This window comes from Staurois parvus, unplaced genomic scaffold, assembly GCF_062004578.1.
Source record: "Staurois parvus isolate SC_StPar_1 unplaced genomic scaffold, SC_StPar_1.0 ptg000448l, whole genome shotgun sequence".
Taxonomy (NCBI): Eukaryota; Metazoa; Chordata; class Amphibia; order Anura; family Ranidae; genus Staurois; species Staurois parvus.
The window spans coordinates 3,642,009-3,658,006 of NW_028318244.1; the positions used below are offsets into that span (position 1 = coordinate 3,642,009).

The 15,998-nt window shown below is 43.3% G+C and overlaps 1 long non-coding RNA gene and 1 pseudogene across 1 annotated transcript in view; one reads left to right on the forward strand and one right to left on the reverse strand.

Moving 5' to 3' along the window:
• The window catches only part of LOC149453553 (uncharacterized), a 119,620-nt gene extending 104,055 nt beyond the window's left edge, over positions 1-15,565 (forward strand). Inside the window, exon 3 of the long non-coding RNA XR_016314669.1 lies at positions 15,454-15,565. This is a non-coding gene — a long non-coding RNA (uncharacterized LOC149453553). The remainder of the gene's footprint in view (positions 1-15,453) is intronic.
• Positions 2,441-4,182, reverse strand: LOC149453557 (ras GTPase-activating-like protein IQGAP2; annotated as a pseudogene).
• Positions 15,566-15,998: the final 433 nt, after the last annotated feature.

The window sequence follows — 15,998 nt, forward strand, 5'->3', positions numbered from 1 at the left end:
TGGATATGAGAGGATCTTCCTTTGGAGTTTGTTTGGTGGAATACCGGATATATATTGATATGCTGATTGATTACCAACACATGAGGATCTTCTTTTGGAGTCTTTTTGGTGAATATATACTAATATGCTGGTTAATTACTAGCACATGGTGAGTGTGCATTTTGATGGGGTGTTCTGAGCACTGAATATCACATTTGATGAAGGAGGATCTCAGTACTTCATTGATTGAGGATCATTGATATATGGACTTTTTTGAATGGACTATATTGAGATCCCTTATTTATGTTATTGCACTATTAATTTGCACATATTTGGTGGTGGTTATATATATTTGTGCAAATTAATTTATTGATTCAATTTAGGATTGCGCTATTATTTGTGGTTATTTTGTTTATCACAACTTATTATTATTTACAGTTTTTTATTAATAGCAGCACCTATTAATTATATCCACTCTCTGTTATATTGGCGCAATAATGTTGGTATAGGAGGAGTGTCATACTCATAGAGACATTTCTTTGGTGCCTAACCTTATAGTAAGCACAGACCTGCAGGTATTGTGTGCAGGAGCCTGAGGCTGCATTCACACTTCAGTGTTTTGTAGCTTAACCTGTTTTGTAGACGCCGAGCGCCCGCACATTTGCGTTCTATTAAAAAAGAACATATGTGCTGAGAGCGCGTGCCCTGCGAGCTCCCAGCACACATGTCCAGTACTCAGGGAAAGGTCCCGGTCTCCTCTTTCAATTGGGACCTTTGCAAATTTGCATCAGTTAGTGGTGGTACCACCTAGCAACCAATCACCTGTTGCTTAATTCGAAAGGTTAACTAAGGAACTCTGACCTCCATCCAGCACTATGCTGCCTCCCACTCTCCGCTCTGTAGTGGACAAGAGAGTGGCTGAGGCTGGGGAGAAGCAGAGCCGTGTTCACAATCCAGCTGTCGGTAGATTACAATTGTCAGCTTGCCGAACCCTGTCCTAAGACGATCGGATGCTCCCTGGATCGACAACCTATGGTGTTATTTCTTATTTCTGTAGCCAAACTTTGTATCAGTTGGTGGTGGTATCACTACTGCCACTAAATGAGTGACTTCCCCTCCCGCTGGCTTGTTTCATGTAGTAAACAATCCAGCGGGTATCTCCGAGTGAAGTCATTGACCAAATATGGTCAATGACATTAGGTAGCATGGCTTGTTAAAGCGGAATTAAAGTCCCACTGTGACCCACCATGAAGGCAGGTTTCTCTAAATAAACACAGTGAGTGATCGGTACCGGCAGGGTACAGGAGTCAGCATGGCGGAAGACAGTGAGAGTTGAGGACTGGGTCCCTGTTGGCAGAGCCCTTAAAGCGGAGTTCCAGACATTTTTGTGATTATTAAAAGTCAACAGCCTACAAAAACTGCAGCTGCTGACTTTTAATAAACACACCCTTACCTGTCCCAGAGTCCAGCCACGTTCTCACACACGCAGTCCCTTCTCTCCTTCTGTCCTCCATGGCGCCAGCATCTAAACTGTGGGCACCAAACTATGACAGCTTCACAGCCTGGTGCCCACTGCGCAAGCGCAAGTCGCGTACTAATTGCTCCGGCAGTCTTCTGGGATCTGTGAAAGTTGCCAGGAGACTAAGAGGGAGGAGGGGGCCGAACTTCCGGCTCACTTCGCTGTGGCAAACTGAGCCGGAAGTGGGAGCGGGTACCTGTCACAAACAGGTATCCGCTCCTCCCTCCCCTCCAAATGGTGCCAAATATGACAGTGGAGGGGGAAGGAGGAGGCAAATAAGTGGAGCTTCCACTTTTGAGTGGAACTCCACTTTAGGAGATCTCCTCTTCCCCACACAGCACATCTCCCCCCTCTCTCTCCCCCTCTGTTCTCCCCCCCCCCCTCTCTCTCTCTCTCCCCCTCTTTTCTCTTCCCTCTCTCTCTCTCCCCCTCTCTCTCTAGGCCCGCCTAGCAACCAATCACCTGCTGGTTAATTTGAAAGGTTACTGAGGGAGCTCCGCCCTCCATCCATCACTATGCTCGCTCTCCGCTCTGCAGTAAACATGAGAGCAGCAGCGGCTGGGGGAAGCAGGGCAGAGATAACGATCTATCTGTCGGCTGCCCGCAGTCGAGTGGTAGATTGCAATCAGCGTCTTGCTGAACCCGCCCTAGGGCCATCGAATGCTCCCTGAATCAACAACCTATGGTGTTATTTCTTGATACAGTGCGTTATGTGTTGTTCTGACATAAAGCTTGCTGTACACTAAAAACAACAACATGCTGACATCAACCCGATAGCAGAATAACTCCATGATTGGTGTTCTGCTGTAATGGAGGTTTAGGATGTCAGCAATGGGAAGGAGAACAAACTTTTTGCCGATGCTGACTTTAATTTGGTGGTCATCTGCAAATTCTATTGTCAGCGGTTGTCTCTCCAGCTCTTTGGTCTCCTTACCTGTTGTGTCAACAATGACACCTTTGTAGTGCAGTTTTTCTGCAGTATATTTGACCTTTTTGATGCTAGTGGGTGACTTAGGGCTGAACAATTTATGAAGCCAGGTCCTCTTCTTCCTAGTTTGCTTATTCTCCTTTTCTTTCCTCTCTTCCTTCAGCCCCAAAATCTTAATGTCATCTTGCTTCTCCGTCTCCTTCTGCATCTTTTTGTTCATGTCAATATTGGATGACATTTGGCCCACTAGGTTTTCTAGGCAACTGTTCCAGAACCTTTGATATTGGTTTACCTTGTCCTGGTAATATTTGAAGCTGACGTTAAGGGCATCCACTGCTTGGCTGAGCTTCGTTATTTCAGCTTGTTGCTGCAGCTGAAATTCATTTTCCTTTGTGACATCCATGTCAGTATTGTTCAGGATATCTTGGGAGTCCATTGCTTTTGAAAGCCCAGCATCCTGTAAAGCCTTTGGGTTTGTCAAATTTTTCTCTTTTTGTGGAATATATTTGCTGCCTAAGGAGAGGCAGACTTTAGTTGCTGTCAAGTCTCCACCTCTGTTAGCAGCAGCTGCATTCTCATAAAAAAGAAGATCTTTAACCTTAGGAACTGGTCCAAGATCCTTGAAAATTTGATAAAGACTGTCTTGTTGGTTTGGGATGACCACTTTTTCATATTTTGAAAGCAGCTTATGTGTGCTTACAATGTCCATTGCATGAAGCTCTATCACTGGATTCTTTAGGGAAATCATGTCAGAATATTCATTGAAGCCAAATTCTTCCTCTGGTTCTGGAACATTAAAAACCTCCTCAAACATGCTCCTGAAACGTGGATGGTTTTTGATTATATAGTCATTCTTGATTGAAGCTCCAGCATTTTCCTTGGGGAAATGGCTATTAATTAATGTGTGGCCGACAAGCACAGCCACGATCATGAAGTTCTCTTTTTGCCCTGATTCTGTTGACATCTTAAATTTCATTATTCCAAAGTCATCTGGAGCTGCTATAGCTGGCTGGAAATACTGGTACATGAAAAGGCTAAGAGTCTCAAAGACTTCATCTGCACTTGCCTGGGGGAACTTTTTATGCAGGGCTTGTCTTAGGACTCTTGTCACATACCTTATTCCATAAGGTATACTGTGCACATCTGAGAATATTGCATTTAAGACTAGGTCTGCCATGTAAGGAGTGAGAGAAGGTCTTTCCAATAATCTGTGATTTAAGTGAAATATCCTATCTATCACTTTAGTGAGCTTGTTGTGGAGGACATCACATTTTGCAGCCTGCCTGTAAAAGCTGAAGGCAGTCTCAATGCTAATTAATTTTCCTTCCACTATATCCTTGATATGAGTACATTTTTTCTCAAACTCATACTGAATAGCATTTCCCAAAAACTTGACAAAATGATATTCCTCTCTTGGAGTTGAGGCATGATTGTAGAGTCCGGGAAGAAGCCTTTCTTCAAGAATGGTATAGTCATGTACTGACATTCGACAGATGAGCTTGAACAGGTACTTTGGTTGGGTCTGTAGATGATAGAAGAGGTACTGATAGGGTTCCAACCTCTGTGTCTTCCTGCTCAGTTCAAGCATGCGTTGTCTGTCAATGGACATCGCATCTTCAATGTCCATTCTGTTGTCCAGCTTTAGTTTTGGAAATCGGGACACAAGGCTTTCTAGTGTCCGTTTCCCATTCACAAGAATTGATATTTTCTTGTCCAAGGTATTCAACTCCTCTTTTAGTGTTTGGATGGCATTCATTTTAGTGGAAACTTCACCTTCTAGGTAATTTATCAATACCTCTTGGGGAGAAAGGATATCCAAGGAGGAGTCCAAGGAATGGGAATCCTTTAGACTGGAACTAACTGATAATCTTTTGCTTCGGAGCAACTTCTTGGAAAGCTTTCCAGCGTGGTTGCTCCCAACAATTGAGCGTATTTCTACAAGGGATGACATAACCTCATTCTCCATAGTTGTAAAACCTGTAAAATAAAAGAAAATGGTTTTAATTGTGTTCTAACCTTTCCTCACTTTGTCTAAAACTAAGAAAACAAAATTGTGAATATATACTGTATAGTGTGACTTTCTGGGCATTAGACACCAAAATGTTTGTCCCAAAGCACTGTCATTATTGTGACCCTAGCTGGCTTGTCTTCAGCCACATGGAAATAAACAGAAATTGAGCCTCTTTGGCAGCACATTAAAAAAAGGCTGACTTGAAGTGGTTGTAAAGGCTCAAGGTTTGTCACCTTCATGCATTCTATGCATGAAGGCAAAAAACCTTCTGTGTGCAGCAGTGCCCCCCAGCTCCCCCCCCCCCCCCCCAAATACTTACCTGAGCCCTATCGCAATCCAGCAATGTGCAAGACAGCCTCATTGTCCAAGGTCTCTGCCTCCTCATTGGCTAAGACAGCAAGCAGGAGCCACTGGCTCTCACTGCTGTCGATCACAGCCAGTCAGCCAATGAGGTGAGAGAGGGGGCAGGGCCAAACTGCAGCTCTGTGTGTGAATGGACACACAGAGCAGTGGCTTGGGAACATTACCACAACCTTCCCACACCCGATAACCCCCTCCTTCTCTTCCTATTTCTTTTTCACCATTCATTAATCTTGGATTGGTCCTTAAAGGGCCCACTTAAAAAAAATGAGGGGATATTCACCTACCATGTAAGATATATCCATTCTGACTTTAAAATTGCTCAGGTAACAGTTTAATCCAAAGCCTGTCCACACTAGGCATAATAAAGTTATAATGTTGAGAACCAATTCTACACTATATACCATTCTGCTACATATGCAGATCTGTCACATATTATCCGGCTGTATGTACACAACGTAAAACAAGTATATGGCGTCAATGACAAACAATAAATACATGTAAGCCTAAAGAGCATCTGTGCCCAGACTATGGACATTAAAGTATTCCTATAATTTAACAAGCAGTAAGGGAGCTTTAAAACAAGCCCACCCTAACCCCTCTAGCTGTATATAATGTGAAGTCATTATTACCAAACAACAAAGATGTTACAGCACCTGCCTTGTGTTCCCATTAGGGGGCAGCACCTGCTGTGTTTCTATTAGAGGGCTGGATGGCTGCCAAGATTCAGCTCTCAATAGAAAAGAATAGGGAGAGGAGCTGACTTTGTCACTGCCTGTGTTATGAATGTGTGTGCACAGTACTTGTAGGTAGAGGTGAATGAGAAAAACATGTTTTTGTTCAAAATATGGGAAAAAAATGTAGACAAAGTTTCTTACTTTTTCGCTGAGATTCAACAGTGGTCATTTGATGAGAAATGTTTAAATTGGAGCACATTAGTGCAAATATAAACAAGATATTTGAAGAAAACGCCTTTAGCAGTCTAGTACAGTACTGCTCACCACGGAAGACAGAAAGTGTCTGCCTGCTACACTGTGACATCACACAGAGGTCCATGACCACAGAGGTCACATGACCACAGTGAGCACAGCTGATTGGTTGCTATTTTTAGATCTTGTTTTGAACAAAGAACTCTGGTCTAAGGAGCCCGGTAATATGTTACATAAGGGGTTATGCTCTGTAATTATCAGGAATACTAATGGGATTAATTCACAAACCCCTGAATACATATATTAATTGTGCTCACATGTAATATTTAAACTTGACTACATTGAAAATGACTGTAATATTTTATATATAAAATAACATTTGTATCTTAGTGTGTTAGCTTTGTGAATGAAGCCCGCAGAGTGGTGTAAAATCAGGCTTTTTTAATAGGAGAAATTGTTGAAATCAATAAATCAACCAAATGTTAATTTACAGCAGTTTGTCTTGGGGTAGGGCTGGTGGGGGGGGGGGGGTTGTTAGGCGGTTTCCATCCCCCACCTTTAGCTGTGGAACTGTAATTTTCAAATCTCAGTGGATTCAACTGAAAATAACAGTCATTTTTTTTTCAAATTTAGAGACTTCAACCTGCTGCTGAGGCATGGTATGGGGGATGGGCAACACACCTTTATAAACAGTGCTACCCGTACTAATGTAAGTCCAGAGCCATGTTTAGATAGCTTGTTGGGTGATGATGTTGTCTGCCTTTCAGAGGGGACACTGGAGGTTTAATTCACAGAATTAATACACCAGGATAGTATGCTTATATTCTATACACACATCAATCTACAGTATATTTAATGTAAACAGGAAGCTCTCCAGCAGATTGTTGCAGTGTACATGGATGAGGCAAACCATTTAAAGTATAACTGGATGCAAACCTTTTTTTCTAGTTATGGATAGAGTGGAGAGGGATTAGAACCCCTGTCAGATTTTATTGCTGTCTGTGTCTCCGTTAGGGAGATTTGCCCTCTCTATTTGTCCTGATTACCATTATCACTGAAAGTAAAAGAAAATCCTACATTTTGGGTTGTACCCAGAAAAGTAATAGGGGGGAAATCTTCCAATGGGGACACTAGAGTCTCCAAGGAATTCTGTTAATTTGCTGGGATTTTCTTCTCGCTTCCTCTTTGGCTATGGGACAAGAAGTGAAGGGAAAGGCACAGATGGCGAAAAAAAAATTCTGACAGGTTATAACCCCTCCCTTACTCTATCCAAAATTAAAAAAAGGGATGCCTGTAGTTCTACTGACGGGTGATTAAAATAATCAGCTTTTATTTATTCATGTTGCTTGAGGTGATTGTAGCCCTGTTAGTGCATTTGCGACAGAAACAATTGAGTACTGTCCGTGATACTTTTTGTATTTGCACTAACATACAATTTTGAAGACAAGCTTTCAGGGAGTGTCCCCTTCTTCAAGGTCCAAGCAGTACTATACAAATCACAAAGTTTCATCAGAATGTTAGAAGAGATGGGAAAAAATAACGCTAGAGGTAAGGCACAGCAAAAGCAAAGAAGGGGGGAGGGGGGGTAAGACAACACTCACATCACAGAGGGAGTGATGCTTGAGAAGCTTGGGTTTCCCAAAATTAAAAAAAACTGCTGTAAATGATTATAAAGTGTGAGCTGGAGTTTGGATTCAATTTGTTAATGTATCTAAATCTGCTAATACATGTAACACTCCCCTACCTCCAACAAACTGGTGCTGTCTTCTGTGCCTCCTATCTCATTCCTTTCAGAAAAGAAAACTATCATCTAAGTATTGGTAATCTGCAATATATTACATTTTTGGTTTTGGGCTTAATACCGCTTTAATATGCAATACAATGGGAACAACTGGGCCATGGTTACAATACACGGAGAACACCTAGGCAAGGAAAACACTGGCTGTGGGGGCCCGATGGCCTCACAATAAGTATCCATAGACAGCAGGTTGAACACTATGTACAGAGACAGTCAGCTCCTGAGCCTAAACTGCAACAACGCTTTTCATAAAAAGGTCTGTCTTTTATTAAACAGCGTTAACTCCACTGACTGTGACAATAGATAGTAAGCTTCTGGGGCTAAAATGACAATTCCACTTCTCAAATCAGGCCTTAGGGGTCTTTAGCATGCTTAGTGTTGGTATAGAGAGTCAGTTCTTGGGCCTCGCAGACCAACGCTGGGCTTCAGGGTCTCCCTCAGTGACCCCTCTGTAGATGCCCCTGTGTGTATTTTAAGCTTTTTATTTAGCATACATTTTCTAGATGTTTTCAAGCCTGGTATGGGTTGTGCAGGGTCCTCACGTATAGTGGGTATTCCTCTATCATGCAGAGCTTAGAGGACCATATTACCACAAATGTATCCCTATCAGGCTCTTCACTATCAAATCAAGCCCCTTAGAACTGCAGTAATTTGGCACTGGCTATCCGGGGCTCCATACAGAGATGTCCTTCCTTTCTTGCTGACATGGGTTTCATCAGATAGGAAATGAGGTAAAATCTGGAACAGCTACAGTGAATAAAAGAGCTTTTTTTTTTTTTTTAAAGTAGTAAAGGCTAGAACAGTGGTTGTTGCACTTCTTGTCTGGTAAAACCCTTGTCACCAAGACTAAAAGGGAAGATATATCTGTTCTGTTTTCTATATCATTTATCTTTATTGCCATAGGAACATAGAAGGCAAGAATGTTAGTATACAAGTCATGGTTGGCACATACGTTGCATGTCCCTTAAACCAATAAATGTGATTAAAAAAATCCAAGTGTTCCTTCTTCCTTGTCTGACCCCCCAAACAAAGCATAAGCCTTTTTTTGTATCACATAATGTTGTCAATTTGTATGGCATACCATGAAGATCTAAGGATTTTGAGGGGAGAAAAAGGGAAGAGGTCGGGCAGAGTACGGAAAAGGAATGTTGTTGGGAGTGATTATGAAAGGAGGGAATAGAGAGTGGAGGGGGAAGGGAAACAGGTGTAGGGGGTCTAGGGCAATTGTGGGGGGCATAGGTATGTGAAGGAATAGTATAGACCAGTCTTTCTGAGCTAGGGTTCTATAAAACCCTAGGGGTCCTCCAGAGGTTGCTAGATATTCCTTGAGAAAAGAGTAACCGCTGACACCAATGATCTTTTTAGCTATCTTTAAGGGGGCATTCTTCCTATTGAGGACCAATGTAAGGTACATTCTTTCCACTAATCACAGGTAAGGTGGACCTTCTCCCACTGACCACCTGTTTAAAGAGTCCCTTTTCTGCTTACCGCCAGATTAAGTGAGCTTTTCAGTAACCATCAACGTAAGGAAACTCTTCACTGATCATTAATGTAAGCTAGAGAATAGCAAAAAAAATGAATAACTCAGCAATGAAGTAAAAAAAAAGAAGTCAAATTTACTAAAAAAGATTTGTTGGGATTAAAACTGGAAGATAAAATTTTGCAATGCTGCCCTTTGGTAATTCCCAGTAGAGAGATCATTCAAATGGGTTTGAATAATGTCAATGCATTTCAGTCACATAACACCCTGCCAAAGACTTGTCTAGAGGGATCATGAATGGGTGCAAACACAGTGCCTCTTTAACTCCTTCATGGTCCCTTTTTTTGGTAGCTGATTTTTTTTATGTTTAATTTTTTGTATTCAATAAATGTTAATAAAAGCACAATTTCCATAAAATTGCTTGCAACAAATACATTTCATTACATGGGTTATATATATTCTGTATATATACTGTACCTCTGTAAGTCAAAGCTCCTTATCATATTACAATTACAATTCCTGTTACCATATATATTTACATAGATAAGATAGCATCTGGCCTATTAGTCCTTTTACATAACTCAGCTCAAAGATAGCAACTGCTGCATCAACCTTCTTCAATGGGCAGGAAGGGAGTGTTGTAATTCCATGTGTTTTGTTATCAGCTTCATCAGGTAGGCAGAGGTAAGCTGTGATATCAAATCATTGATCATTAATATTCAATAGTCAGTGTAAACATACAATATTACATACAAATCGCTATTTCAATCAATAGGAAAACTAAACAAAGGAAAAATTAATACAACTTATACTTTGTATATTAAAGGATAAGTTCACTTTTCACACCATGTTACATGTTACACTCATGTTGAGGATGTAACATGTTATGAATGAAAGGACCAGCCCTCAAACCCCTGCTTTGACAGCTAGCGCTCGCCCGACCGCGTCACTCATTCGCAGAGGGATGTGATATGCATGACACATGGCAACCAATCGAGGCGTGTTACCTAGATAAGGTGAGGTGTTCTACAGTAGTAAGTGGGTTGCTGCTGTGGGTCCCTCCCTAGCGGTCCCCCTCCCATAGCAAGTGGGCCAGACCAGCATTATGGAGACCTTCAACCTAGCCATATGGTATGAGAGTGAAGGAGTTACAACAGGATACACATGAGATCTGCGCTCTGTGTCTGGTGGGATCTCATTCTGTTACTGGCAGTGAGGTAACAGAGGTACGCTGGCTGGTGAAGTCATGGTGTATAGCGATGGGAAACCACCTAACACACATATCCAATTTATTACTATACACCATGGGAGCTCAACTGAGATGGAAGAATGCCTTGATGTTAGACTGTTCACATGATTGCAGTTCCTGCCTAGTCCCAGGCATTGGTAAGTGTGCCCTCGGGCAAAGGTACCCCTAGTGCATGGGCACATTAGGCCCCTCCCACATGCAGGTCCACCAACTGATCCCCCAGTTGCTCTCCAGTGACTTTGCAAGGGTGATGTTGAGGATCTGAGCAGCATGGAAGTGGAAATAAATATAGAAATCGGAGGGTACCTAAGACAAAGTGGGTATTCTGCTGGTTCTGGTAATCAGTTCAGATATTCCTACTGCATATCTTACTAGAGCTGACCATCTAATATATGGTGTGTTAGCCAATGTCGATTGTCATTGCAGGTACATCAGCTGATTCAGAATAATGTCCACTTTTCAATGAATGTGTTAATGAATTAATTTATCATTACAGATATTTATATAGTGCTGACAGTTTACATATTGCTTTACATTGTACATTTACATCACTCCCTGCCCTCATGGAGCTTCCAATCTAAGGACTCGAACTCTCATATATAAACACATGCTAGGGCAGGGAGTGATTTAGACAGCAGCCAAATAACCTACCAGCGTGTCTTTTGAGTGTGGGCAGAAATCAGAGAACCTGGAAGAAACTCACGTTAGGGCAGACACAACATGCAAACTCCATGCAGGTATATTCAAGGTTGGTATTCTGGCAGAGCATCCTATTATGGCAGGAGTAGATCACATCAGGAAATCCCGATGTTACAGATCATGTCAGGCCCCCTTCATCAGGCTAATGTAACAAATTGCAGATGGTTCTTTTTATCATCTGATGAAGAGGTCCTGTCAGGCTAGGTGTCAAAGAGACAATCTTTTACTCGCCTAGAGTGTGCCAACCTACAGAGCATGCAGCTACTGTACAGCCAGACATGTGCAGTACTTTAAAGTGTGCTCAATGCCTCTGACTCTTTATGCATCAGTACATATGCAACAGTAGGTTGCATTTGGGGAAGGAGAACAGACCAGGACCTTACATGAAGCTGGCAAGTGAAGGTGGATGAAAGATAAGTGCAGTCTAAGGTTGCAGTTAGGGGAAAAAAACAGACCAAGAGCTTAACCACTTGCCTACCAGGCACTTATACCCCCTTATTTACCAGGCCAATTTTCAGCTTTCAGCGCTGCCGCACTTTGATTGACAATTGCGCGGTCATGCAACATTGTACCCATATGAAATTTTGATCATTTTTTTCTCACAAATAGAGCTTTCTTTTGGTGGTATTTAATCGCCACTGGGCGCTTTACTTTTTGCGCTATAAATAAAAAAGTTTCTTTGTTTCTATGATAAAATTTTTCAAACAGGCATTTTTTCTCCTTCACTGATGTGCGTTGATGAGGCGGCACTGATGGGCACTGATAGGCGGCACTGATGGGCACTGATAGGCAGCACTAAAGGGCACTGATAGGCAGTACTAATGAAGTGGCACGGATAGGCGGCACTGATAGACAGCACTAATGAGGTGTCACGGATAGGCGGCACTAATATGCAGCACTGATAGGCGGCACTGATAGGTGACACTGATGATGGGTACTGATAGACGACACTGACTGGCATCACTGCTGGGCACTGACTGGCACAACCCCTGGGCACTGACCGGTGGCACTGACTGGCAGCACTGCTGGGCTGCACTGGTGGGTGGCAGTGGTGGGTGGGCACAGGTGGGTGGCACTGGTGGGCACAGGTGGGTGGGCACAGGTGGGTGGCACTGCTGGGCACATGTAGGTGGCACTTCTGGGCACAGGTAGGTGGCACTGCAGAGTGGCACAGGTGGGTGCACTGCTGGGCACAGGTGGGTGATCTGCTGGGCACAGGTGGGCGGAGCTAGTGGGTGCACTGCTGGGCACAGGTAGGCGGAACTTGCGGGTGGCACTGCTGGGCACCGATCATCAGGGCACTGATCATCAGTGCCCTGATGATCGGTGCCGATCCCCGCTCTGACAAATGCCGGTTCTCGGCAGTACTTTCCTCACGATCTGACAGCGTGAGGAAAGTGCAGTCGAGAACCGGCACTTGCATTTCCCTCTGATCAGCGTGTCATTGGACACCGCTGATCAGGTGGTAAAAGGCCGCTGTGATTGGCCTTTTACCACATCACGTGATCAGCTGTGTCCGTAGGACACAGCGATCACGGAGATCGCCGGGTGCGTGCCCCCTGGGGCGCGCAGGAGAGCGCGTTCTGGGGGGACGTCATATGGCGTCCACTCAGAACTGGCCGGCCGCAGTGCAGCCGTCATTCGGCTATCTGCGGTCGGCAGGTAGTTAATGAAGTCTGAAAGATAGGTCATGTCTGAGGTTGAAGCTGGGGGAGGAGAACAGACTAGGATCTTGAGTTAAGTTGGCAGTAACGTGAAGTTTGGTATTGAACAAATATGGAGAAGGGTCTGCTCTAAGTCTTATGATTGGAACTAGATGGAAAAGGATTTCTTAATTCTCCTTATCAGGAAGAAGAGACCTGTTATGGCCTCTTGGATCTAAAGAATTTGAAGGACCTTCCTTGGCTGAAGTCTGACATAGCAAGATAATGAATTAGGAGTCTGATTTTGGGTCTTTTACTGGAAAAGGATTGAATAAAGGAGGGTCTGATCTGAGGTCTGTAATTGGATGAAGAAGGGTATGATCTGAGGTTTGTAATTGGGTGAAGGAGGGTCTGATCTGAGGTCTGTAATTGGATGAAGAAGGGTATGATCTGAGGTATGTAATTGGATGAAGGATGGTCTAATCTGAGGTATGTAATTGGATGAATGAGGGTCTGATCTGAGGTTTGTAATGGGATGAATGAGGGTCTGTTCTGAAGTATGTAATTGGATGAAGAAGAGTCTGACCTAAGGTCAGGGAATGAGGTGTGAGGTATTATGTGAGGTATAATGAGGTGTGAGGTATAATGAGGTGTGAGGTATTATGTGAGGTATAATGAGGTGTGAGGTATTATGTGAGATATAACGAGATGTGAGGTATTATATGAGGTTATAATGAAGTGTGAGGTATTATATGAGGTATAATTAGGTACAGTGAGGTGTGAGGTATTGTGTGTGAGGTATTATATGAGGTACAAGGTATTATATGTGAGGTATAATGAGGTGGAAGGTATTATATGTGGTACAGTGAGGTGTGAGGTATTATTTGTGGCACAATGAGGTGTGAGGTATAATGAGGTGGAAGGTATTATATGAGGTACAATGAGGTGTGAGGTATTATATGTGAGGTATAATGAGGTGGAAGGTATTATATGTGGTACAATGAGGTGTGAGGTATAATGAGATGTTCTCATGGGGCTATAATATGATATAGTGAGGTATGAGGTGTGAGGTATAATGAGGTGGAAGGTATTATATGTGGTACAATGAGGTGTGAGGTATTATATGTGGTACAATGAGGTGTGAGGTATAATGAGGTGGAAGGTATTATATGAGGTACAATGAGGTGTGAGGTATTATATGTGAGGTATAATGAGGTGGAAGGTATATGTGGTACAATGAGGTGTGAGGTATAATGAGATGTTCTCACTGGGCTATAATCTGATATAGTGAGGTATGAGGTGTGAGGCATGATGACATATATGGTGCAGTCAGTACTGAGGTACATCCCCTCTCCTGGTGACGCCCCAATATTTAGTAGTCCGGCCCATACATACAGGCCCAGTGGGAACCCTCTTGTGTAACTATGACAATAGGAGGTTGGCAGCCATTTTGTTGTAGTACAGAGAGTCTGTTGCTGGAGACAGGTTGTCCCCTGGGACGGGCACTTGGTGTGGGTTTCTCATTGTTGTATGGCATTATATGATGATTATTCATTGGTAAGCAGTGAGAAGGAGCGATGTCAGCGCTGTGTGTGGCCTGTATATCTTTGGGAGGTATTATACGGTATAGTGAGGTGTGAGGTATCATGGCGTGTGCTGTGCAGTCAGTACTGTGGTATATCCTGTCTCCTATCAATAACAATGGAGACATCTTCATGTTTAGCGGTCAGGCCAGTAACATACAGGCCCAGTGTGAGCCCTCTTTGTAACCATGGCAACAAAAGTGTGACAGCCATTTTGTTGTAGTACAGAGGAGCAGTTACTGTTTGTTCCTTGGAATGGGACTGGACAGGGTATGGGATTATTATTATTTTATGGCCTTCTATAATCATCATTCAGAAGAGGTGTGAGCGCTCCACATGGACTGTATATCTCCTATGGCTCTGCACCGCAATGATGCGACTCCAGTTCATGTACACAAAGCCTCCAAGGTGAAAAGCAGTCTCTTGTCACAGTTCTGAAGTCTCCAATAGCAACCCCAAGATACTCAAGTGCTCCACGGGTCACCATCTACACCTGGGGTAGGCAACCTGCGGCTCTCTAGCTGTTGTACTACATTTCCCATAAGACATTGCAAAATTGACAGTTACAGCTATGACTTGTAGAGGCATGATGGAACTTGTTGGAGGATGCCTGCTCCGGATGTTTGAGAGCTCCTGTGATGGTGGGTGTGAGCAGTAACGGCTGGAAGTGTCTTAGCAACATCCTAGCAACAGGAAAGGATGGGATGATGCCATCTCTGGGAGTTTTTCAACCAGGCTTCAGTAGTGGCCTACACCTGTAGCAAGGCTGAAGCATAGCATATTGCATGGCTGTCCCATTCGCCTACGTAGCAACAGTACATGGTACACGTGAGCTGCATTCCAAGCAGCAGAGCCACTACCACAGATATTCCAGTTGTACTTGGTGTACCGGATGTGCTTCAGCAAGAGTTCCATGTGTTCGTATGTTTCCTTCATGTGTGCAGCATAGCCAACAGGGTATGCAAATGACAAAAACAGAAGATTTGTATAAAGCTGTATGTGATAGGTTTACCATTTGCGGACCAGCAATGTACCTGTATGTCGCTGTCCGCGCTGCCAATCTCTACTTGCGATCCGGAGCTTTCTGATCATGTGACCGCTGTGACAGCCAATCATCGTGGTCACATGATTAGAAGCCTCTTAAAGAGCCAGGAGGCGCCTGCGTTAAGGGGTTAAAGCTGAGGAGCGCTGGGCTTCCCAGGAACTTTTTCCATAAGCAGTATACAGTATTTGCCCACTATGGCATGCTTACCTTGTGCATTTTTTTTCTTCCAGCAGAGAAGAGGCCGTGGTTCCCCACTGACGCTCAGATTCATAAAGTGCAAGTCACCGTATAGAGCACAAGTCTTGAAGCTGGCGGAGTGCTGAGCACATCAGTTATGGTGAGTTTCTAGATTTATCATTGGACTTGATGATACTTGATGATACTGTGGCTTGATGAAACTGGCATCCCATAATATGTGACATCTGTGTAGTGATTGCATGGGGCTTCTGTGTGCCATCTCTAATGTTTTAGTCCACATTCTATAAAGTGAAGAGAAATGTAATATATTGCAGCTTGCCAGTCCATAGATGTGGTGGCTCCACTAGTTTTCTTTATGTAGCCGGACATCACAAATGGGGTTGTGATAGAAATTTATATTTCTAATTATTTTATCCAGTTGACACCAATGATGGGGTTTGTTTTATCCTTCTGGCACCAGCAATCTGAGACGTATTTTGAACCTTTGACACTGATATAGGCCCTATTTTACTCCAGTGACACCAGTGATGGAGCTTTTTTTTCCTAATGACACCAATAATATAGTTATTTTAGTGCT